General features: G+C 28.6%; 22 non-coding genes across 22 annotated transcripts; all 22 read right to left on the bottom strand.

Moving 5' to 3' along the window:
- Window positions 1-165: 165 nt before the first annotated feature.
- TRNAY-GUA lies at window positions 166-250 on the bottom strand. The gene is given in 2 exon segments: window positions 166-201; window positions 214-250. It is a non-coding gene; the product is annotated as a tRNA-Tyr (tRNA).
- Window positions 251-1,153: 903 nt separating this feature from the next.
- TRNAS-AGA lies at window positions 1,154-1,235 on the bottom strand. The gene has a single exon. It is a non-coding gene; the product is annotated as a tRNA-Ser (tRNA).
- A 663-nt stretch (window positions 1,236-1,898) lies between these two features.
- Window positions 1,899-1,983, bottom strand: TRNAY-GUA. Its single transcript is given in 2 exon segments — window positions 1,899-1,934; window positions 1,947-1,983. It is a non-coding gene; the product is annotated as a tRNA-Tyr (tRNA).
- Window positions 1,984-2,888: 905 nt separating this feature from the next.
- Window positions 2,889-2,970, bottom strand: TRNAS-AGA. The gene has a single exon. It is a non-coding gene; the product is annotated as a tRNA-Ser (tRNA).
- A 657-nt stretch (window positions 2,971-3,627) lies between these two features.
- On the bottom strand, window positions 3,628-3,712 carry TRNAY-GUA. The gene is given in 2 exon segments: window positions 3,628-3,663; window positions 3,676-3,712. It is a non-coding gene; the product is annotated as a tRNA-Tyr (tRNA).
- A 903-nt stretch (window positions 3,713-4,615) lies between these two features.
- Window positions 4,616-4,697, bottom strand: TRNAS-AGA. The gene has a single exon. It is a non-coding gene; the product is annotated as a tRNA-Ser (tRNA).
- A 1,654-nt stretch (window positions 4,698-6,351) lies between these two features.
- Window positions 6,352-6,433, bottom strand: TRNAS-AGA. Its single transcript has one exon. It is a non-coding gene; the product is annotated as a tRNA-Ser (tRNA).
- Window positions 6,434-7,093: 660 nt separating this feature from the next.
- Window positions 7,094-7,178, bottom strand: TRNAY-GUA. Its single transcript is given in 2 exon segments — window positions 7,094-7,129; window positions 7,142-7,178. It is a non-coding gene; the product is annotated as a tRNA-Tyr (tRNA).
- A 902-nt stretch (window positions 7,179-8,080) lies between these two features.
- Window positions 8,081-8,162, bottom strand: TRNAS-UGA. The gene has a single exon. It is a non-coding gene; the product is annotated as a tRNA-Ser (tRNA).
- A 661-nt stretch (window positions 8,163-8,823) lies between these two features.
- On the bottom strand, window positions 8,824-8,908 carry TRNAY-GUA. Its single transcript is given in 2 exon segments — window positions 8,824-8,859; window positions 8,872-8,908. It is a non-coding gene; the product is annotated as a tRNA-Tyr (tRNA).
- A 904-nt stretch (window positions 8,909-9,812) lies between these two features.
- Window positions 9,813-9,893, bottom strand: TRNAS-AGA. The gene has a single exon. It is a non-coding gene; the product is annotated as a tRNA-Ser (tRNA).
- A 659-nt stretch (window positions 9,894-10,552) lies between these two features.
- Window positions 10,553-10,637, bottom strand: TRNAY-GUA. The gene is given in 2 exon segments: window positions 10,553-10,588; window positions 10,601-10,637. It is a non-coding gene; the product is annotated as a tRNA-Tyr (tRNA).
- A 906-nt stretch (window positions 10,638-11,543) lies between these two features.
- On the bottom strand, window positions 11,544-11,625 carry TRNAS-AGA. Its single transcript has one exon. It is a non-coding gene; the product is annotated as a tRNA-Ser (tRNA).
- Window positions 11,626-12,286: 661 nt separating this feature from the next.
- On the bottom strand, window positions 12,287-12,371 carry TRNAY-GUA. Its single transcript is given in 2 exon segments — window positions 12,287-12,322; window positions 12,335-12,371. It is a non-coding gene; the product is annotated as a tRNA-Tyr (tRNA).
- Window positions 12,372-13,239: 868 nt separating this feature from the next.
- TRNAS-AGA lies at window positions 13,240-13,321 on the bottom strand. The gene has a single exon. It is a non-coding gene; the product is annotated as a tRNA-Ser (tRNA).
- A 661-nt stretch (window positions 13,322-13,982) lies between these two features.
- Window positions 13,983-14,067, bottom strand: TRNAY-GUA. Its single transcript is given in 2 exon segments — window positions 13,983-14,018; window positions 14,031-14,067. It is a non-coding gene; the product is annotated as a tRNA-Tyr (tRNA).
- An 871-nt stretch (window positions 14,068-14,938) lies between these two features.
- Window positions 14,939-15,020, bottom strand: TRNAS-AGA. Its single transcript has one exon. It is a non-coding gene; the product is annotated as a tRNA-Ser (tRNA).
- A 661-nt stretch (window positions 15,021-15,681) lies between these two features.
- On the bottom strand, window positions 15,682-15,766 carry TRNAY-GUA. Its single transcript is given in 2 exon segments — window positions 15,682-15,717; window positions 15,730-15,766. It is a non-coding gene; the product is annotated as a tRNA-Tyr (tRNA).
- A 1,610-nt stretch (window positions 15,767-17,376) lies between these two features.
- TRNAY-GUA lies at window positions 17,377-17,461 on the bottom strand. Its single transcript is given in 2 exon segments — window positions 17,377-17,412; window positions 17,425-17,461. It is a non-coding gene; the product is annotated as a tRNA-Tyr (tRNA).
- Window positions 17,462-19,066: 1,605 nt separating this feature from the next.
- Window positions 19,067-19,151, bottom strand: TRNAY-GUA. The gene is given in 2 exon segments: window positions 19,067-19,102; window positions 19,115-19,151. It is a non-coding gene; the product is annotated as a tRNA-Tyr (tRNA).
- A 905-nt stretch (window positions 19,152-20,056) lies between these two features.
- Window positions 20,057-20,138, bottom strand: TRNAS-AGA. The gene has a single exon. It is a non-coding gene; the product is annotated as a tRNA-Ser (tRNA).
- A 659-nt stretch (window positions 20,139-20,797) lies between these two features.
- TRNAY-GUA lies at window positions 20,798-20,882 on the bottom strand. Its single transcript is given in 2 exon segments — window positions 20,798-20,833; window positions 20,846-20,882. It is a non-coding gene; the product is annotated as a tRNA-Tyr (tRNA).
- Window positions 20,883-24,470: the final 3,588 nt, after the last annotated feature.

Here is a 24,470-nt window from a genome sequence, read left to right as displayed (position 1 = left end):
AAATTACTTTTTAATGTTCACTTTAGCACAATCAGTATTAAAAAAATAAGACACCAAAAAGATGGAATTTAGCTCCATAACGTTCAATTTTTGCCAGAATTACATAATTCAGTTTTCTGACACATAACGTCAAAATCAAAATGAAAAAGTTGTGACTAAAACATTTCCGACCTACCGGATTCGAACCAGTGACCTAAGGATATTCTGCACCTACTACAGTCCTCCGCTCTACCAACTGAGCTAAGGTCGGATGTATACAACATTTCATACATGTGTACATTCTACATACAGATTATTGATACACAATAATGTACATATTTTTTGCTCATTTAAATAATTACATAGTTTATGCATAACAAAATAATAAAAAGCCATAATAGAACACATATTTCCCAGTCCATTGTAGCAGTAGCAAAAAATTAGAAGAAACTAATTCACAAAATCTTGCGGGGACTATTTGAACTGGTGGTTCAATAGTCCTCGATTTTTATCTGACATTTGATAATCATTTTTCTATAAAAAAACTTTTTTTTCCTTCAATTTTTATATAAACATAGACAATGTAAATATACTATGTTCGTTCAAAATTGTTGATCTTAGAGAAAAAAATTAAAAAATCAAGAAAGATCGAGAAAATTCCCTTAACTAAAAGAAAAGGATTATAACCACCGGTTATAAATCTTTCTCATTTTTTATTAACATTGTTTAATTTTGAAATAAATTTCCAATTAAGTTTAAATCAGTGCACCCTATTTTCTGAAACAAACCTAATTTTGTTATATACTCCTATTACGGAAGATACATTATAAGACTTGTACATATGAGTAATATTATTAAAATACTCTGAAAAAATAAAATTAACTATAAAAGCAAAATAGATGCAACGTAAGGAATTTCTGCTAAAAATACAGCTCTCTGCTCTACCGACTGAGCTAAAGTCGGCATTGTAATAAGATAGATTAGATAAGGACATGCTTGTTTGGATAATCCTTTTTGAGTATAAGAGGAAGAACATAAAAATGATAGTTAATAATTTGTATCTTGAACTGTTTTTTAACATTTTTAATTTACCTAAATGTAATAAGTAAACTATCATAAGAAAAATAATTACAAAATAGTGGTATTTTCTTAAAACAAAACTGTTTCTCAAAAGCGTGAACGGCAGGATTCGAACCTGGGCGGGCAAAGCCCACATGATTTCTAGTCATGCCCGATAACCACTCTGGCACGTCCGCTTTAATAATTAACTGAAACATTGTTCTTTTGTAGATTAATCTACATAACACTCTCAATCATTATTGTTGATTTTTTTCGGGAGAAGTTGACGATTGTATTTAACGGATATTTTAAAAATTTACCAACAGAAGAATGTATCAATAGTACAAAAATTTTATTTATCTAAACATCCAAACTCTACATATTTCAAAACATTAATATTTTTTGCTAGATATTTTTTTATTCCAGTTGAATACAAATTAAAAACAATTTCTATCTCCAACTTAAGTTAAATGGTAGAAATAATATTTAGGATAGCATGATTGATTATATTAATAAAAATTAAAAGACAAGTTCATGCAAGAAAATGGCGGAGAACTTCCACTACCCTTAAGACAACTTTAAAAACTGATTGGCACATGCGACAATCTTCCAAATTGAATTTTATTTACATTTTACATATTCATTTTGTATTATAGTTTTCGTGTTTGAATATAGATAATAGGCTAACTCTTAGAAATTATTTTTTAATGTTCACATTAGCACATTCAGTATTGAAAAAATAAGACACCAAAAAGATGAAATTTAGCTGCATAGCGTTCAATTTTTTTCCAGAATTACACAATTCAGTTTTCAGACACATAACGTCAAAATCAAAATGGAAAAGTTGTGACTAAAACATTTCCGACCTACCGGATTCGAACCAGTGACCTAAGGATATTCTGCAGCTACTACAGTCCTCCGCTCTACCAACTGAGCTAAGGTCGGATTTCTACAACATTTCATACATGTGTACATTCTACAGATAGATTATTGATACACAATAATGTACATATTTTTTGCTCATTTAAATAATTACATAGTTTATGCATAGCAAAATAATAAAAGGCCATAATAGAATACATATTTCCCAGTCCATTGTAGCAGTAGAAAAAAATTAGAAGAAACTAATTCACAAAATCTTGCGGGGACTATTTGAACTGGTGGTTCAATAAGTCCTCGATTTTTATCTGACATTTGATAATCATTTTTCTATAACAAAACTTTTTTTTCTTCAATTTTTATATAAACATAGACAATGTAACTTATACTATGTTCATTCAAAATTGTTGATCTTGGAGAAAAAAAATAAAAAATCAAGAAAGTTCGAGAAAATTCACTTAACTAAAAGAAAATGATTATAACCACAGGTTATAAATCTTTCTCATTTTTTATAAACATTGTTTAATTTTGAAATAAATTTCCAATTATGTTTAAATCAGTGCACCCTATTTTCTGAAACAAGCCTAATTTTGTTATATACTCCTATTACGGAAGATACATTATAAGACTTGTACATATGAGTAATATTATTAAAATACTCTGAAAAAATAAAATTAACTATAAAAGCAAAATAGTTGCAACGTAAGGAATTTCTGCTAAAAATACAGTCCTCTGCTCTACCGACTGAGCTAAAGTTGGCATTGTAATAAGATAGATTAGATAAGGACATGCTTGTTTGGTTAATCCTTTTTGGGTATAAGAGGAAGAACATAAAAATGATAGTTAATTATTTGTATTTTGAACTGTTTTTTAAAAATTTTTAATTTACCTAAATGTAATAAGCAAACTATCATAAGAAAAATAATTACAAAATAGTATTATTTTCTTTAAAAAAAACTGTTTCTCAAAAGCGTGAACGGCAGGATTCGAACCTGCGCGAGCAAAGCCCACATGATTTCTAGTCATGCCCGATAACCACTCCGGCACGTCCACTTTAATAATTAACTGAAACATTGTTCTTTTGTAGATTAATCTACATAACACTCTCAATCATTATTGTTGATTTTTTTTCGGGAGAAGTTGACGATTGTATTTAAAGGATATTTTAAAAATTTACCAAAAGAAGAATGTATCAATAGTACAAAAATTTATTATCTAAACATCCAAACTCTACATATTTCAAAACATTAATATTTTTTGCTAGAAATTTTTTTATTCCAGTTGAATACAAATTAAAAACAATTGCTGTCTCCAACTTAAGTTAAATGGTAGAAATAATATTTAGGATAGCATGATTGATTATATGAATAAAAATTAAAAGACAAGTTCATGCAAGAAAATGGCGGAGAACTTCCACTACCCTTAAGACAACATTAAAAACTGATTGGCACATGCGTCTTCCAAATTGAATTTTATTTACATTTTACATATTCATTTTGTATTACAGTTTTCGTGTTTGAATATAGATAATAGGCTAACTCTTAGAAATTACTTTTTAATGTTCACATTACCACATTCAGTATTGAAAAAATAAGACACCAAAAAGATGGAATTTAGCTCCATTACGTTCAATTTTTGCCAGAATTACACAATTCAGTTTTCTGACACATAACGTCAAAATCAAAATGAAAAAGTTGTGACTAAAACATTTCCGACCTACCGGATTCGAACCAGTGACCTAAGGATATTCTGCACCTACTACAGTCCTCCGCTCTACCAACTGAGCTAAGGTCGGATGTATACAACATTTCATACATGTGTACATTCTACATACAGATTATTGATACACAATAATGTACATATTTTTTGCTCATTTAAATAATTACATAGTTTATGCATAACAAAATAATAAAAAGCCATAATGGAAGACATATTTCCCAGTCCATTGTAGCAGTAGCAAAAAATTAGAAGAAACTAATTCACAAAATCTTGCGGGGACTATTTGAACTGGTGGCTCAATAGTCCTCGATTTTTATCTGACACTCGATAATCATTTTTCTATAACAAAACTTTTTTTTTCTTCAATTTTTATATAAACATAGACAATGTAAATATACTATGTTCATTCAAAATTGTTGATCTTAGAGAAAAAAATTAAAAAATCAAGAAAGATCGAGAAAATTCCCTTAACTAAAAGAAAATGATTATAACCACCGGTTATAAATCTTTCTCATTTTTTATTAACATTGTTTAACTTTGAAATAAATTTCCAATTATTTTTAAATCAGTGCACCCTATTTTCTGAAACAAACCTAATTTTGTTATATACTCCTATTACGGAAGATACATTAAAACACTTGTAAATATGCGTAATATTATTAAAATACTCTAAAAAAAGAAAGTTAACTATAAAAGCAAAATAGTTGCAACGTAAGGAATTTCTGCTAAAAATACAGCCCTCTGCTCTACCGACTGAGCTAAAGTCGGCATTGTAATAAGATAGATTAGATAAGGACATGCTTTTTTGGTTAATCCTTTTTGAGTGTAAGAGGAAGAACATAAAAATGATAGTTAATAATTTGTATCTTGAACTGTTTTTTAACATTTTTAATTTACCTAAATGTAATAAGTAAACTATCAGAAGAAAAATAATTACAAAATAGTGGTATTTTCTTAAAACAAAACTGTTTCTCAAAAGCGTGAACGGCAGGATTCGAACCTGCGCGGGCAAAGCCCACAAGATTTCTAGTCATGCCCGATAACCACTCCGGCACGTCCACTTTAATAATTAACTGAAACATTGTTCCTTTGTAGATTAATCTACATAACACTCTCAATCATTATTGTTGATTTTTTTCGGGAGAAGTTGACGATTGTATTTAAAGGATATTTTAAAAAAATTACCAACAGAAGAATGTATCAATAGTACAAAAATTTATTTATCTAAACATCCAAACTCTACATATTTTAAAACATTAATATTTTTTGCTAGATATTTTTTTATTCCAGTTGAATACAAATTAAAAACAATTTCTATCTCCAACTTAAGTAAAATGGTAGAAATAATATTTAGGATAGCATGATTGATTATATTAATAAAAATTAAAAGACAAGTTCATGCAAGAAAATGGCGGAGAACTTCCACTACCCTTAAGACAACATTAAAAACTGATTGGCACATGCGACAATCTTCCAAATTGAATTTTATTTACATTTTACATATTCATTTTGTATTATAGTTTTCGTGTTTGAATATAGATAATAGGCTAACTCTTACAAATTACTTTTTAATGTTCATATTAGCACATTAAGTATTGAAAAGATAAGACACCAAAAAGATGAAATTTAGCTGCATAACGTTCAATTTTTGCCAGAATTACACAATTCAGTTTTCTGACACATAACCTCAAAATCAAAATGCAAAAGTTGTGACTAAAACATTTCCGACCTACCGGATTCGAACCAGTGACCTAAGGATATTCTGCAACTACTACAGTCCTCCTCTCTACCAACTGAGCTAAGGTCGGATTTATACAACATTTCATACATGTGTACATTCTACAGATAGATTATTGATACACAATAATGTACATATTTTTTGCTCATTTAAATAATTACATAGTTTATGCATAGCAAAATAATAAAAAGCCATAATAGAATACATATTTCCCAGTCCATTGTAGCGGTAGAAAAAAATTAGAAGAAACTAATTCACAAAATCTTGCGGGGACTATTTGAACTGGTGGTTCAATAAGTCCTCGATTTTTATCTGACATTCGATAATCATTTTTCAATAACAAAACTTTTTTTTTCTTCAATTTTTATATAAACATAGACAATGTAACTTATACTATGTTCATTCAAAATTGTTGATCTTGGAGAAAAAAATTAAAAAATCAAGAAAGTTCGAGAAAATTCACTTAACTAAAAGAAAATGATTATAACCACCGGTTATAAATCTTTCTCATTTTTTATAAACATTGTTTAATTTTGAAATAAATTTCCAATTATGTTTAAATCAGTGCACCCTATTTTCTGAAACAAGCCTAATTTTGTTATATACTCCTATTACGGAAGATACATTATAAGACTTGTACATATGAGTAATATTATTAAAATACTCTGAAAAAATAAAATTAACTATAAAAGCAAAATAGTTGCAACGTAAGGAATTTCTGCTAAAAATACAGTCCTCTGCTCTACCGACTGAGCTAAAGTTGGCATTGTAATAAAATAAATTAGATAAGGACATGCTTGTTTGGTTAATCCTTTTTGAGTATAAGAGGAAGAACACAAAAATGATAGTTAATTATTTGTATCTTGAACTGTTTTCTAACATTTTTAATTTACCTAAATGTAATAAGTAAACTATCATAAGAAAAATAATTACAAAATAGTGGTATTTTCTTTAAAAAGAAAACTGTTTCTCAAAAGCGTGAACGGCAGGATTCGAACCTGCGCGGGCAAAGCCCACATGATTTCTAGTCATGCCCGATAACCACTCCGGCACGTCCACTTTAATAATTAACTGAAACATTGTTCTATTTTAGATTAATCTACATAACACTCTCAATCATTATTGTTGATTTTTTTCGGGAGAAGTTGACGATTGTATTTAAAGGATATTTTAAAAAATTACCAACAGAAGAATGTATCAATAGTACAAAAATTTATTATCTAAACATCCAAACTCTACAAATTTCAAAACATTAATATTTTTTGCTAGATATTTTTTTATTCCAGTTGAATACAAATTAAAAACAATTTCTATCTCCAGCTTAAGTAAATTGGTAGAAATAATATTTAGGATAGCATGATTGATTATATTAATAAAAATTAAAAGACAAGTTCATGCAAGAAAATGGCTGAGAACTTCCACTACCCTTAAGACAACATTAAAAACTGATTGGCACATGCGAAAATCTTCCAAATTGAATTTTATTTACATTTTACATATTCATTTTGTATTATAGTTTTCGTGTTTGAATATAGATAATAGGCTAACTCTTAGAAATTACTTTTTAATGTTCACATTAGCACATTCAGTATTGAATAAATAAGACACCAAAAATATGAAATTTAGCTGCATAACGTTCAATTTTTTCCAGAATTACACAATTCAGTTTTTTGAAACATAACGTCAAAATCAAAATGAAAAAGTTGTGACTAAAACATTTCCGACCTACCGGATTCGAACCAGTGACCTAAGGATATTCTACAACTACTACAGTCCTCCGCTCTACCAACTGAGCTAAGGTCGGATGTATACAATATTTCATACATGTGTACATTCTACATACAGATTATTGATACACAATAATGTACATATTTTTTGCTCATTTAAATAATTACATTATTTATGCATGACAAAATAATAAAAAGCCATAATAGAATACATATTTCCCAGTCCATTGTAGCAGTAGCAAAAAATTAGAAGAAACTAATTCACAAAATCTTGCGGGGACTATTTGAACTGGTGGTTCAATAGTCCTCGATTTTTATCTGACACTCGATAATCAATTTTCTATAACAAAAATTTTTTTTTGTTCAATTTTTATATAAACATAGACAATGTAACTTATACTATGTTCATTCAAAATTGTTGATCTTAGAGAAAAAATTAAAAAATCAAGAAAGATCGAGAAAATTCCCCTAACTAAAAGAAAAGGATTATAACCACCGGTTATAAATCTTTCTCATTTTTTATAAACATTGTTTAATTTTGAAATAAATTTCCAATTATTTTTAAATCAGTGCACCCTATTTTCTGAAACAAACCTAATTTTGTTATATACTCCTATTACAGAAGATACATTATAACACTTGTAAATATGCGTAATATTATTAAAATACTCTGAAAAAAGAAAGTTAACTATAAAAGAAAAATAGTTGCAACGTAAGGAATTTCTGTTAAAATTACAGCCCTCTGCTCCACCGACTGAGCTAAAGTCGGCATTGTAATAAGATAGATTAGAGAAGGACATGCTTTTTTGGTTAATCCTTTTTGAGTATAAGAGGAAGAACATAAAAATGATAGTTAATTATTGTATCTTGAACTGTTTTTTAACATTTTTAATTTGCCTAAATGTAATAAGTAAACTATCAGAAGAAAAATAATTACAAAATAGTGGTATTTTCTTAAAACAAAACTGTTTCTCAAAAGCGTGAACGGCAGGATTCGAACCTGCGCGGGCAAAGCCCACAAGATTTCAAGTCATGCCCGATAACCACTCCGGCACGTCCACTTTAATAATTAACTGAAACATTATTCTTTTGTAGATTAATCTACATAACACTCTCAATCATTATTGTTGATTTTTTTCGGAAGAAGTTGACGATTGTATTTAAAGGATATTTTAAAAAATTACCAACAGAAGAATGTATCAATAGTACAAAAATTTATTTATCTAATCATCCAAACTCTACATATTTCAAAACATTAATATTTTTTGCTAGATATTTTTTTATTCCAGTTGAATACAAATTAAAAACAATTTCTATCTCCAACTTAAGTTAAATGGTAGAAATAATATTTAGGATAGCATGATTGATTATATTAATAAAAATTAAAAGACAAGTTCATGCAAGAAAATGGCGGAGAACTTCCACTACCCTTAAGACAACATTAAAAACTGATTGGCACATGCGACAATCTTCCAAATTGAATTTTATTTACATTTTACATATTCATTTTGTATTATAGTTTTCGTGTTTGAATATAGATAATAGGCTAACTCTTACAAATTACTTTTTAATGTTCATATTAGCACATTAAGTATTGAAAAGATAAGACACCAAAAAGATGAAATTTAGCTGCATAACGTTCAATTTTTGCCAGAATTACACAATTCAGTTTTCTGACACATAACGTCAAAATCAAAATGAAAAAGTTGTGACTAAAACATTTCCGACCTACCGGATTCGAACCAGTGACCTAAGGATATTCTGCACCTACTACAGTCCTCCGCTCTACCAACTGAGCTAAGGTCGGATGTATACAACATTTCATACATGTGTACATTCTACATACAGATTATTGATACACAATAATGTACATATTTTTTGCTCATTTAAATAATTACATAGTTTATGCATAACAAAATAATAAAAAGCCATAATAGAACACATATTTCCCAGTCCATTGTAGCAGTAGCAAAAAATTAGAAGAAACTAATTCACAAAATCTTGCGGGGACTATTTGAACTGGTGGCTCAATAGTCCTCGATTATTATCTGACACTCGATAATCATTTTTCTATAACAAAACTTTTTTTTCTTAAATTTTTATATAAACATAGACAATGTAAATATACTATGTTCATTCAAAATTGTTGATCTTAGAGAAAAAAATTAAAAAAATCAAGAAAGATCGAGAAAATTCCCTTAACTAAAAGAAAATGATTATAACCACCGGTTATAAATCTTTCTCATTTTTATTAACATTTTTTAACTTTGAAATAAATTTCCAATTATTTTTAAATCAGTGCACCCTATTTTCTGAAACAAACCTAATTTTGTTATATACTCCTATTACGGAAGATACATTATAACACTTGTAAATATGCGTAATATTATTAAAACACTCTGGAAAAAGAAAGTTAACTATAAAAGCAAAATAGTTGCAACGGAAGGAATTTCTGCTAAAAATACAGTCCTCTGCTCTACCGACTGAGCTAAAGTCTGCATTGTAATAAGATAGATTAGATAAGGACATGCTTGTTTGGTTAATCCTTTTTGAGTATAAGAGGAAGAACATAAAAATGATAGTTAATTATTTGTATCTTGAACTGTTTTCTAACATTTTTAATTTACCTAAATGTAATAAGTAATCTATCATAAGAAAAATAATTACAAAATAGTGGTATTTTCTTTAAAAAGAAAACTGTTTCTCAAAAGCGTGAACGGCAGGATTCGAACCTGCGCGGGAAAGCCCACATGATTTCTAGTCATGCCCGATAACCACTCCGGCACGTCCACTTTAATAATTAACTGAAACATTGTTCTATTTTAGATTAATCTACATAACACTCTCAATCATTATTGTTGATTTTTTTCGGGAGAAGTTGACGATTGTATTTAAAGGATATTTTAAAAATTTACCAACAGAAGAATGTATCAATAGTACAAAAATTTATTATCTAAACATCCAAACTCTACATATTTCAAAACATTAATATTTTTAGCTAGATATTTTTTATTCCAGTTGAATACAAATTGAAAACAATTTCTATCTCCAACTTAAGTAAAATGGTAGAAATAATATTTAGGATAGCATGATTGATTATATTAATAAAAATTAAAAGACAACTTCGTGCAAGAAAATGGCTGAGAACTTCCACTACCCTTAAGACAACATTAAAAACTGATTGGCACATGCGACAATCTTCCAAATTGAATTTTATTTACATTTTACATATTCATTTTGTATTATAGTTTTCGTGTTTCAATATAGATAATAGGCAAACTCTTAGAAATTACTTTTTAATGTTCACATTAGCACATTCAGTATTGAATAAATAAGACACCAGAAATATGAAATTTAGCTGCATAACGTTCAATTTTTTCCAGAATTACACAATTCAGTTTTCTGAAACATAACGTCAAAATCAAAATGAAAAAGTTGTGACTAAAACATTTCCGACCTACCGGATTCGAACCAGTGACCTAAGGATATTCTGCAACTACTACAGTCCTCCGCTCTACCAACTGAGCTAAGGTCGGATGTATACAACATTTCATACATGTGTACATTCTACATACAGATTATTGATACACAATAATGTACATATTTTTTGCTCATTTAAATAATTACATTGTTTATGCATGACAAAATAATAAAAAGCCATAATAGAATACATATTTCCCAGTCCATTGTAGCAGTAGCAAAAAATTAGAAGAAACTAATTCACAAAATCTTGCGGGGACTATTTGAACTGGTGGTTCAATAGTCCTCGATTTTTATCTGACACTCGATAATCAATTTTCTATAACAAAACTTTTTTTTTTGTTCAATTTTTATATAAACATACACAATGTAACTTATACTATGTTCATTCAAAATTGTTGATCTTAGAGAAAAAATTAAAAAATCAAGAAAGATCGAGAAAATTCCCTTAACTAAAAGAAAAGGATTATAACCACCGGTTATAAATCTTTCTCATTTTTTATAAACATTGTTTAATTTTGAAATAAATTTCCAATTATTTTTAAATCAGTGCACCCTATTTTCTGAAACAAACCTAATTTTTTTATATACTCCTATTACGGAAGATACATTATAACACTTGTAAATATGCGTAATATTATTAAAAAACTCTGAAAAAAGAAAATTAACTATAAAAGCAAAATAGTTGCAACGTAAGTAATTTCTGCTAAAAATACAGCTCTCTGCTCTACCGACTGAGCTAAAGTCGGCATTGTAATAAGATAGATTAGATAAGGACATGCTTGTTTGGTTAATCCTTTTTGAGTATAAGAGGAAGAACATAAAAATGATAGTTAATTATTTGTATCTTGAACTGTTTTTTAACATTTTTAATTTACCTAAATGTAATAAGTAAACTATCAGAAGAAAATAATTACAAAATAGTGGTATTTTCTTTTTAAAAAAAAACTGTTTCTCAAAAGCGTGAACGGCAGGATTCGAACCTGAGCGGGCAAAGCCCACATGATTTCTAGTCATGCCCGATAACCACTCCGGCACGTCCACTTTAATAATTAACTGAAACATTGTTCTATTGTAGATTAATCTACATAACACTCCCAATCTTTATTTTTGATTTTTTTCGGAAGAAGTTGACAATTGTATTTAAAGGATATTTTAAAATTTTACCAACAGAAGAATGTATCAATAGTCTAAAAATTTATTATCTAAACATCCAAACTCTACATATTTCAAAACATTAATATTTTTGATAGATATATTTTTTTATTCCAGTTGAATACAAATTAAAAACAATTTCTATCTCCAACTTAAGTAAAATGGTAGAAATAATATTTAGGATAGCATGATCGATTATATTAATAAAAATTAAAAGACAAGTTCATGCAAGAAAATGGCGGAGAACTTCCACTACCCTTAAGACAACATTAAGAACTGATTGGCACATGCGACAATCTTCCAAATTGAAATTTATTTACATTTTACATATTCATTTTGTATTATAGTTTTCGTGTTTGAATATAGATAATAGGCTAACTCTTAGAAATTACTTTTTAATTTTCACATTAGCACATTCAGTATTGAAAAAATACGACACCAAAATGATGAAATTTAGCTGCATAACGTTCAATTTTTGCCAGAATTACACAATTCAGTTTTCTGACACATAACGTCAAAATCAAAATGAAAAAGTTGTGACTAAAACATTTCCGACCTACCGGATTCGAACCAGTGACCTAAGGATATTCTGCACCTACTACAGTCCTCCGCTCTACCAACTGAGCTAAGGTCGGATGTATACAACATTTCATACATGTGTACATTCTACAGATATATTATTGATACAAAATAATGTACATATTTTTCGCTCATTTAAATAATTACATAGTTTATGCATAACAAAAAAAAATAAAAAAGCCGTAATAGAATAAATATTTCCCAGTCCATTGTAGCAGTAGAAAAAAATTAGAAGAAACTAATTCACAAAATCTTGCGGGGACTACTTGAACCGGTGGTTCAATTGTCCTCGATTTTTATCTGACATTCGATAATCATTTTTCTATGACAAAACTTTTACTATGTTCATTCAAAATTGTTGATCTTGGAGAAAAAAATTAAAAAATCAAGAAAGATCGAGAAAATTCCCTTAACTAAAAGAAAAGGATTATAACCACCGGTTATAAATCTTTCTCCTTTTTAATAAACATTGTTTAATTTTGAAATAAATTTCCAATTATTTTTAAATCAGTGCACCCTATTTTCTGAAACAAACCTAATTTTTTTAAATACTCCTATTACGGAAGATACATTATAACACTTGTAAATATGCGTAATATTATTAAAATACTCTGAAAAAAAAAAAATTAACTATAAAAGCAAAATAGTTGCAACGTAAGGAATTTCTGCTAAAATACAGCTCTCTGCTCTACCGACTGAGCTAAAGTCGGCATTGTAATAAGATAGATTAGATAAGGACATGCTTGTTTGGTTAATCAATTTTGAGTATAAGAGGAAGAACATAAAAATGATAGTTAATTATTTGTATCTTGAACTGTTTTTTAACATTTTTAATTTACCTAAATGTAATAAGTAAACTATCAGAAGAAAAATAATTACAAAATAGTGGTATTTTCTTTTAAAAAAAAAACTGTTTCCCAAAAGCGTGAACGGCAGGATTCGAACCTGAGCGGGCAAAGCCTACATGATTTCTAGTCATGCCCGATAACCACTCCGGCACGTCCACTTTAATAATTAACTGAAACATTGTTCTATTGTAGATTAATCTACATAACACTCCCAATCATTATTTTTGATTTTTTTCGGGAGAAGTTGACAATTGTATTTAAAGGATATTTTAAAATTTTACCAACAGAAGAATGTATCAATAGTCTAAAAATTTATTATCTAAACATCCAAACTCTACATATTTCAAAACATTAATATTTTTGATAGATATTTTTTTTTTTCCAGTTGAATACAAATTAAAAACAATTTCTATCTCCAACTTAAGTAAAATGGTAGAAATAATATTTAGGATAGCATGATCGATTATATTAATAAAAATTAAAAGACAAGTTCATGCAAGAAAATGGCGGAGAACTTCCACTACCCTTAAGACAACATTAAGAACTGATTGGCACATGCGACAATCTTCCAAATTGAAATTTATTTACATTTTACATATTCATTTTGTATTATAGTTTTCGGGTTTGAATATAGATAATAGGCTAACTCTTAGAAATTAATTTTTTAATTTTCACATTAGCACATTCAGTATTGAAAAAATAAGACACCAAAATGATGAAATTTAGCTGCATAACGTTCAATTTTTGCCAGAGTTACACAATTCAGTTTTCTGACACATAACGTCAAAATCAAAATGAAAAAGTTGTGACTAAAACATTTCCGACCTACCGGATTCGAACCAGTGACCTAAGGATATTCTGCACCTACTACAGTCCTCCGCTCTACCAACTGAGCTAAGGTCGGATGTATACAACATTTCATACATGTGTACATTCTACAGATAGATTATTGATACACAATAATGTACATATTTTTTGCTCATTTAAATAATTACATAGTTTATGCATAACAAAATAATAAAAAAAAAAAAAGCCATAATAGAATAAATATTTCCCAGTCCATTGTAGCAGTAGAAAAAAATTAGAAGAAACTAATTCACAAAATCTTGCGGGGACTATTTGAACTGGTGGTTCAATTGTCCTCGATTTTTATCTGACATTCGATAATCATTTTTCTATGACAAAACTTTCACTATGTTCATTCAAAATTTTTGATCTTGGAGAAAAAATTAAAAAATCAAGAAAGATCGAGAAAATTTCCTTAACTAAAAGAAAAGGATTATAACCACCGGTTATAAATCTTTCTCATTTTTTATAAACATTGTTTAATTTTGAAATAAATTTCCAATTATTTTTAAATCAGTGCATCCTATTTTCTGAAACAAACCTAATTTTTTTATATACTCCTATTACGGAAGATACATTATAACACTTGTAAATATGCGTAACATTATTAAAATACCCTGAAAAAAGAAAATTAACTATAAAAGAAAAATAGTTGCAACGTAAGAATTTCTGCTAAAGAAACAGTTCTCTGCTCTACCGACTGAGCTAAAGTCGGCATTGTAAGAAGATAGATTAGATAAGGACATGCTTGTTTGGTTAATCCTTTTTGAGTATAAGAGGAAGAACATAAAAATGATAGTTAATTATTTGTATCTTGAACTGTTTTTTAACATTTTTAATTTACCTAAATGTAATAAGTAAACTATCAGAAGAAAAATAATTACAAAATAGTGGTAATTTATTTAAAAAAAAAAACTGTTTCTCAAAAGCGTGAACGGCAGGATTCGAACCTGAGCGGGCAAAGCCCACATGATTTCTAGTCATGCCCGATAACCACTCCGGCACGTCCACTTTAATAATTAACTGAAACATTGTTCTATTGTAGATTAATCTACATAACACTCCCAATCATTATTTTTGATTTTTTTCGGGAGAAGTTGAGAATTGTATTTAAAGGATATTTTAAAATTTTACCAACAGAAGAATGTATCAATAGTCTAAAAATTTATTATCTAAAAATCCAAACTCTACATATTTCAAAACATTAATATTTTTGCTAGATATTTTTTTATTATAGTTGAATACAAATTAAAAAAAATTTCTATCTCCAACTTAAGTAAAATGGTAGAAATAATATTTAGGATAGCATGATCGATTATATTAATAAAAATTAAAAGACAAGTTCATGCAAGAAAATGGTGGAGAACTTCCACTACACTTAAGACAACATTAAGAACTGATTGGCACATGCGACAATCTTCCAAATTGAAATTTATTTACATTTTACATATTCATTTTGTATTATAGTTTTCGGGTTTGAATATAGATAATAGGCTAACTCTTAGAAATTAATTTTTTAATTTTCACATTAGCACATTCAGTATTGAAAAAAATAAGACACCAAAATGATGAAATTTAGCTGCATAACGTTCAATTTTTGCCAGAGTTACACAATTCAGTTTTCTTACACATAACGTCAAAATCAAAATGAAAAAGTTGTGACTAAAACATTTCCGACCTACCGGATTCGAACCAGTGACCTAAGGATATTCTGCACCTACTACAGTCCTCCGCTCTACCAACTGAGCTAAGGTCGGATGTATACAACATTTCATACATGTGTACATTCTACAGATAGATTATTGATACACAATAATGTACATATTTTCGCTCATTTAAATAATTACATAGTTTATGCATAACAAAATAATAAAAAAAAGCCATAATAGAATAAATATTTCCCAGTCCATTGTAGCAGTAGAAAAAAATTAGAAGAAACTAATTCACAAAATCTTGCGGGGACTATTTGAACTGGTGGTTCAATTGTCCTCGATTTTTATCTGACATTCGATAATCATTTTTCTATGACAAAACTTTCACTATGTTCATTCAAAATTTTTGATCTTGGAGAAAAAATTAAAAAATCAAGAAAGATCGAGAAAATTCCCTTAACTAAAAGAAAAGGATTATAACCACCGGTTATAAATCTTTCTCCTTTTTAATAAACATTGTTTACTTTTGAAATAAATTTCCAATTATTTTTAACTCAGTGCACCCTATTTTCTGAAACAAACCTAATTTTTTTATATACTCCTATTACGGAAGATACATTATAACACTTGTAAATATGCGAAATATTATTAAAATACTCTGAAAAAAGAAAATTAACTATAAAAGCAAAATAGTTGCAACGTAAGGAATTTCTGCTAAAAATACAGCTCTCTGCTCTACCGACCGAGCTAAAGTCGGCATTGTAATAAGATAGATTAGATAAGGACATGCTTGTTTGGTTAATCAATTTTGAGTATAAGAGGAAGAACATAAAAATGATAGTTAATTATTTGTATCTTGAACTGTTTTTTAACATTTTTAATTTACCTAAATGTAATAAGTAAACTATCAGAAGAAAAATAATTACAAAATAGTGGTATTTTCTTTAAAAAAAAAAAACTGTTTCTCAAAAGCGTGAACGGCAGGATTCGAACCTGAGCGGGCAAAGCCCACATGATTTGTAGTCATCCCCGATAACCAGTCCGGCACGTCCACTTTAATAATTAACTGAAACATTGTTCTATTGTAGATTAATCTACATAACACTCCCAATCATTATTTTTGATTTTTTTCGGGAGAAGTTGACAATTGTATTTAAAGGATATTTTAAAATTTTACCAACAGAAGAATGTATCAATAGTCTAAAAATTTATTATCTAAACATCCAAACTCTACATATTTCAAAACATTAATATTTTTGATAGATATTTTTTTTTATTCCAGTTGAATACAAATTAAAAACAATTTCTATCTCCAACTTAAGTAAAATGGTAGAAATAATATTTAGGATAGCATGATCGATTATATTAATAAAAATTAAAAGACAAGTTCATGCAAGAAAATGGCGGAGAACTTCCACTACCCTTAAGACAACATTAAGAACTGATTGGCACATTCGACAATCTTCCAAATTGACATTTATTTACATTTTACATATTCATTTTGTATTATAGTTTTCGTGTTTGAATATAGATAATAGGCTAACTCTTAGAAATTACTTTTTAATTTTGACATTAGCACATTCAGTATTGAAAAAATAAGACACCAAAATGATGAAATTTAGCTGTATAACGTTCAATTTTTGCCAGAATTACACAATTCAGTTTTCTGACACATAACGTCAAAATCAAAATGAAAAATTTGTGACTAAAACATTTCCGACCTACCGGATTCGAACCAGTGACCTAAGGATATTCTGCACCTACTACAGTCCTCCGCTCTACCAACTGAGCTAAGGTCGGATGTATACAACATTTCATACATGTGTACATTCTACAGATAGATTATTGATACACAATAATGTACATATTTTTCGCTCATTTAAATAATTACATAGTTTATGCATAACAAAATAATAAAAAAGCCATAATAGAATAAATATTTCCCAGTCCATTGTAGCAGTAGAAAAAAATTAGAAGAAACTAATTCAAAAAATCTTGCGGGAACTATTTGAACTGGTGGTTCAATAGTCCTCGATTTTTATCTGACATTCGATAATCATTTTTCTATGACAAAACTTTTACTATGTTCATTCAAAATTGTTGATCTTGGAGAAAAAAAATTAAAAAATCAAGAAAGATCGAGAAAATTCCCTTAACTAAAAGAAAAGGATAAAAACCACCGGTTATAAATCTTTCTCATTTTTTATAAACATTGTTTAATTTTGAAATAAATTTCCAATTATTTTTAAATCAGTGCACCCTATTTTCTGAAACAAACCTAATTTTTTTATATACTCCTATTACGGAAGATACATTATAACACTTGTAAATATGAGTAATATTATTAAAATACTCTGAAAAAAGAAAATTAACTATAAATGCAAAATAGTTGCAACGTAAGGAATTTCTGCTAAAAATACAGCTCTCTGCTCTACCGACTGAGCTAAAGTCGGCATTGTAATAAGATAGATTAGATAAGGACATGCTTGTTTGGTTAATCAATTTTGAGTATAAGAGGAAGAACATATAAATGATAGTTAATTATTTGTATCTTGAACTGTTTTTTAACATTTTTAATTTACCTAAATGTAATAAGTAAACTATCAGAAGAAAAATAATTACAAAATAGTGGTATTTTCTTTTTTTAAAAAACTGTTTCTCAAAAGCGTGAACGGCAGGATTCGAACCGGAGCGGGCAAAGCCCACATGATTTCTAGTCATGCCCGAGAACCAATCCGGCTTGTCCACTTTATTAATTAACTGAAACATTGTTCTATTATAGATTAATCTACATAACACTCACAATCATTATTTTTGATTTTTTCGGGAGAAGTTGACAATTTTATTTAAAGGATATTTTAAAATTTTACCAACAGAAGAATGTATCAATAGTCTAAAAATTTATTATATAAACATCCAAACTCTACATATTTCAAAACATTAATATTTTTGATAGATATTTTTTTTTCCAGTTGAATACAAATTAAAAACAATTTCTATCTCCAACTTAAGTAAAATGGTAGAAATAATATTTAGGATAGCATGATCGATTATATTAATAAAAATTAAAAGACAAGTTCATGCAAGAAAATGGCGGAGAACTTCCACTACCCTTAAGACAACATTAAGAACTGATTGGCACATGCGACAATCTTCCAAATTGAATTTTATTTACATTTTACATATTCATTTTGTATTATAGTTTTCGTGTTTGAATATAGATAATAGGCTAACTCTTAGAAATTACTTTTTAATGTTCACATTAGCACATTCAGTATTGAAAAACTAAGACACCAAAAATATGAAATTTAGCTGCATAACGTTCAATTTTTGCCAGAATTACACAATTCAGTTTTCTGACACATAACGTCAAAATCAAAATGAAAATGTTGTGACTAAAACATTTCCGACCTACCGGATTCGAACCAGTGACCTAAGGATATTCTGCAACTACTACAGTCCTCCGCTCTACCAACTGAGCTAAGGTCGGATGTATACAACATTTCATACATGTGTACATTCTACATACAGATTATTGATACACAATAATGTACATATTTTTTGCTCATTTAAATAATTACATTGTTTATGCATAACAAAATAATAAAAGGCCATAATAGAATACATATTTCCCAGTCCATTGTAGCAGTAGTAAAAAATTAGAAGAAACTAATTCACAAAATCTTGCGGGGACTATTTGAACTGGTGGTTCAATAGTCCTCGATTTTTATCTGACACTCGATAGTCAATTTTCTATAACAAAACTTTTTTTTTCTTCAATTTTTATATAAACATAGACAATGTAACTTATACTATGTTAATTCAAAATTGTTGATCTTAGAGAAAAAATTAAAAAATCAAGAAAGATCGAGAAAATTCCCTTAACTAAAAGAAAAGGATTATAACCACCGGTTATAAATCTTTCTCATTTTTTATAAACATTGTTTAATTTTGAAATAAATTTCCAATTATTTTTAAATCAGTGCACCCTATTTTCTGAAACAAACCTAATTTTTTTATATACTCCTATTACGGAAGATACATTATAACACTTGTAAATATGCGTAACATTATTAAAATACCCTGAAAAAAGAAAATTAACTATAAAAGAAAAATAGTTGCAACGTAAGAATTTCTGCTAAAGAAACAGTTCTCTGCTCTACCGACTGAGCTAAAGTCGGCATTGTAAGAAGATAGATTAGATAAGGACATGCTTGTTTGGTTAATCCTTTTTGAGTATAAGAGGAAGAACATAAAAATGATAGTTAATTATTTGTATCTTGAACTGTTTTTTAACAATTTTAATTTACCTAAATGTAATAAGTAAACTATCAGAAGAAAAATAATTACAAAATAGTGGTATTTTCTTTAAAAAAAAAAACTGTTTCTCAAAAGCGTGAACGACAGGATTCGAACCTGCGCGGGCAAAGCCCACATGATTTCTAGTCATGCCCGATAACCACTCTGGCACGTCCACTTTAATAATTAACTGAAACATTGTTCTATTGTAGATTAATCTACATAACACTCCCAATCATTATTTTTGATTTTTTTCGGGAGAAGTTGACGATTGTATTTAAAGGATATTTTAAAATTTTACCAACAGAAGAATGTATCAATAGTCTAAAAATTTATTATCTAAACATCCAAACTCTACATATTTCAAAACATTAATATTTTTGCTAGATATTTTTTTATTCCAGTTGAATACAAATTAAAAACAATTTCTATCTCCAACTTAAGTAAAATGGTAGAAATAATATTTAGGATAGCATGATCGATTATATTAATAAAAATTAAAAGACAAGTTCATGCAAGAAAATGGCGGAGAACTTCCACTACCCTTAAGACAACATTAAGAACTGATTGGCACATGTGACAATCTTCCAAATTGAAATTTATTTACATTTTACATATTCATTTTTTATTATAGTTTTCGTGTTTGAATATAGATAATAGGCTAACTCTTAGAAATTACTTTTTAATTTTCACATTAGCACATTCAGTATTGAAAAAATAAGACACCAAAAAGATGAAATTTAGCTGCATAACGTTCAATTTTTGCCAGAATTACACAATTCAGTTTTCCGACACATAACGTCAAAATCAAAATGAAAAAGTTGTGACTAAAACATTTCCGACCTACCGGATTCGAACCAGTGACCTAAGGATATTCTGCAACTACTACAGTCCTCCGCTCTACCAACTGAGCTAAGGTCGGATGTATACAACATTTCATATATGTGTACATTCTACATATAGATTATTGATACACAATAATGTGCATATTTTTTCTCATTTAAATAATTACATAGTTTATGCATAACAAAATCATAAAAAGGCCATAATTGAATACATATTTCCCAGTCCATTGTAGCTGTAGCAAAAAATTAGAAGAAACTAATTCACAAAATCTTGCGGGGACTATTTGAACTGTTGGTTCAATAGTCCTAGATTTTTATTTGACACTCGATAATCATTTTTCTATGACAAAACATTTTTTTTCTTCAATTTTTATATAAACATAGACAATGTAACTTATACTATGTTCTTTCAAAATTGTTGATCTTGGAGAAAAAAATTAAAAAATCAAGAAAGTTCAAGAAAATTCTAACCACCGGTTATAAATCTTTCTCATTTTTATAAACATTGTTTAATTTTGAAATAAATTTCCAATTATTTTTAAATCAGTGCACCCTATTTTCTGAAACAAACCTAATTTTGTTATATACTTCTATTACGAAAGATACATTATAAGACTTGTACATATGCGTAATATTATTAAAATACTCTGAAAAAATAAAATTAACTATAAAAGCAAAATAGTTGCAACGTAAGGAATTTCTGCTAAAAATACAGCTCTCTGCTCTACCGACTGAGCTAAAGTGCATTGTACTAAGATAGATTAGATAAGGACATGCTTGTTTGGTTAATCCTTTTTGAGTATAAGAGGAAGAATATAAAAATGATAGTTAATTATTTGTATCTTGAACTGTTTTTTAACATTTTTAATTTACCTAAATGTAATAAGTAAACTATCATAAGAAAAATAATTACAAAATAGTGGTATTTTCTTTAAAAAAAAATTGTTTCTCAAAAGCGTGAACGGCAGGATTCGAACCTGCACTACAGGAAAATCCTTTGTTAGTAGCGTCGGAAAAACACTACCGATTCATATAGTAGCGGTTTTAGAAGCGCTATGAACATACGCGCGAGCAAAAATCGTAGACTTTTTGTAGCGGTTTTCTAGAATGCTATGTAAGTTTATTCTTTGATAGCGGTTTGTTTCTGCAATTATTTTATTTATAACTAGGGGTATTCCGGCGCTACGCGCCGGGTTTGGATGTTGTTTTGTCTTTTGAATTCAATTTGTTTCATTTTCATTTGTTAGTTGTTAGTCCAATCGACATAGAATTATCAGTTTTTGACAATTAAAAATTGAGAGTCCTGACCTAATAATGGATTTTATGAGTGCATGTTAGAATAATGGATTTTCAGTCTTTGAGTTCTTAGCTTTCGAAGTCATGTCAATGCAGTTTTGACTCCTGCTAAGTGAAAATGTTAAAAGTTTTTAGTAATGTGGGTGATGCATCTTATTGGTTTAGGATTTTTTTTTTTATAGGGGATGTGTTTTTTTTAAAGTTTATTGACTTATCCTAAACGGAAAGTTGATCGTAGGAGTGATAATGAATTTCAAAAGTATAGCAAACAATAATTTAAAAAAAAAATATTCATGATAGAAGAAATGTAAATTCAAATTTTGTCTTTAAAAAGTCAAGTAAACAATGACATATTTTTTTATTGAATAATGTAGTCGGCAAATATCTCTCTTGTGAAGTAGTAACAATCCAGATAAATTTCTATTTATATAGGGGATGGTACACTCATAAAGTTTTCTTTCAGTGTATTTGATTTGAGATTTGTAACAACACTTTATATCATTTGATCATCTATAAACACATTCATCATCACAAATTATTTAAGAATCAAACCAACAGTACTTAGTTATGTACCTTTAGTCTGAAGCAGTGAGCCTTACCAAATGAGAAAAAAAATCTTCAAGAAACGAAAACTGATTCAATAAACTCTTTTGAAACTCTTCACTATCATCTGATTATTTAAAATTGATTTGTGTACAAATCAATGTGGTTGCTTAACCAATTGAAGAGAATGAGGTCAATGTGTCTTATTTTAGTACGTCAATAGAAGTGACTATAATTTCAATTTAAATATCAATTACGGTGGAGAACTTTTATGGTGCGAGTCTGGTTTCTTCGTTTCTGTGAGTGTCTCATGTTTGGGTCCGGCTTGTGGGCCAATGCATGTGTTGGTTTGATGTCACATAACGGGTTGTAAGACAAAATTTGAATTTTGATTTGAATTCCATGTGTTGGTTTGAAAGTCAACCATATGCAAATGTTAGAAGGTTGTAAATTTGTAATACATAAAGCAGTCGAATTGTTTGGATTTACCAAGCGGTGTTGCACCGTTGTAATTTGGGGTTGATCTTGTCGACATAACTTTGCGACTTTGTGTGGGTTTGGTAAGTGCTTAGTCCTTCAGTGATTTGGGTATATCGTAAACTGTATTTCATATTGATCACATAACTGGGTACTTTGTTATATCAAATTAGATGTGTTTTTTTTTAATATCAAAGTATTGCTTGGATCATGCAGTCAAGTTGAATTTAGTTATTATAATAAATATTGTTTACAGAAACATGAATTCATATAGAAGTTGGAAGAAGACACTATTATTATTATTTTAATCTAATTATTAATTTACTTTTTGCTGCAAAAAAAAAATAACAATTTTTTTACTAAAACGATAATTATCTTTATTTTGATCCAGAAAATTAAATATTATTTTGTATATGACTTACGAATTGTGATAGTTATTAATATAAGCACATTTTCATATTATTCAAATTTTAAAAAGTATATTTTCTTTTGAATCAAATTTAACATTTTATTCAAAAAAATAATAATATAAGCACAATTACGTATTATTATACACATACATAGAAGATAAACACATATCTATAATTGACTTGAGGATGATTGTAGAAACATTTCTGAGACCATCACTTCTGCCCACATATCCCGCCGCTACTATTTGTATTGGAAATTTTATAGGAAACAAATAACTGTTTATAGGTTCCATCAGGTCAAACAATTACGTACTAAGAAATGAAAACATGACTTACCTTACCACAACTTCACTAAGATGAGACCTTCGGGATTTAAGAACTAAAGGAAGTTCGGACTGAAGATTACGGAGGATGAAACCACATTCCGTGCTTGTTCGCCAGGTTCTAGAAGATACACCACATGTGTATAACCATTTATCCTATAATCCAATTGCTCAAATCAAGAGATAACAAAATCCTGATGAACCAGCATCAATGCAGAGGATGATGAATACATAGATGGAACGAATGAAATCTTGGTAAAGTTGATCATCAAAATCAGGAAGAGTAGCTTCTTCTTGTATAGATTATTGGAGTCGCTGTAAAACTCCACTTGGGTGCTGGAAAAAGGAGCAAAGGCAGAGGTACCAACAGCTTCAGTAATGACAGCATTTGCTCCTTGTTGGAGATAAGTTATGTTGTTGGCATTTTCACCGTGAAACAGAGCTTGTCTCTCCTGACTTCCATCAAAGTTTTTTGCAATCCTAGCATTTGCAGGTTCACTGCAACGTTGTTGAAACAATTGACCCAGTTACAACCATCACAAAATGTTCCGGACACAAAGCATTCACAGTAAATGAAAAGATACATCAGAATGCAAGTTTACAGTGTTTGAAAAGT

This window comes from Brassica napus, chromosome C9 (genome assembly GCF_020379485.1).
Source record: "Brassica napus cultivar Da-Ae chromosome C9, Da-Ae, whole genome shotgun sequence".
NCBI classification, from domain to species: Eukaryota; Viridiplantae; Streptophyta; class Magnoliopsida; order Brassicales; family Brassicaceae; genus Brassica; species Brassica napus.
This window is presented reverse-complemented; position numbering and strand designations above follow the sequence as displayed.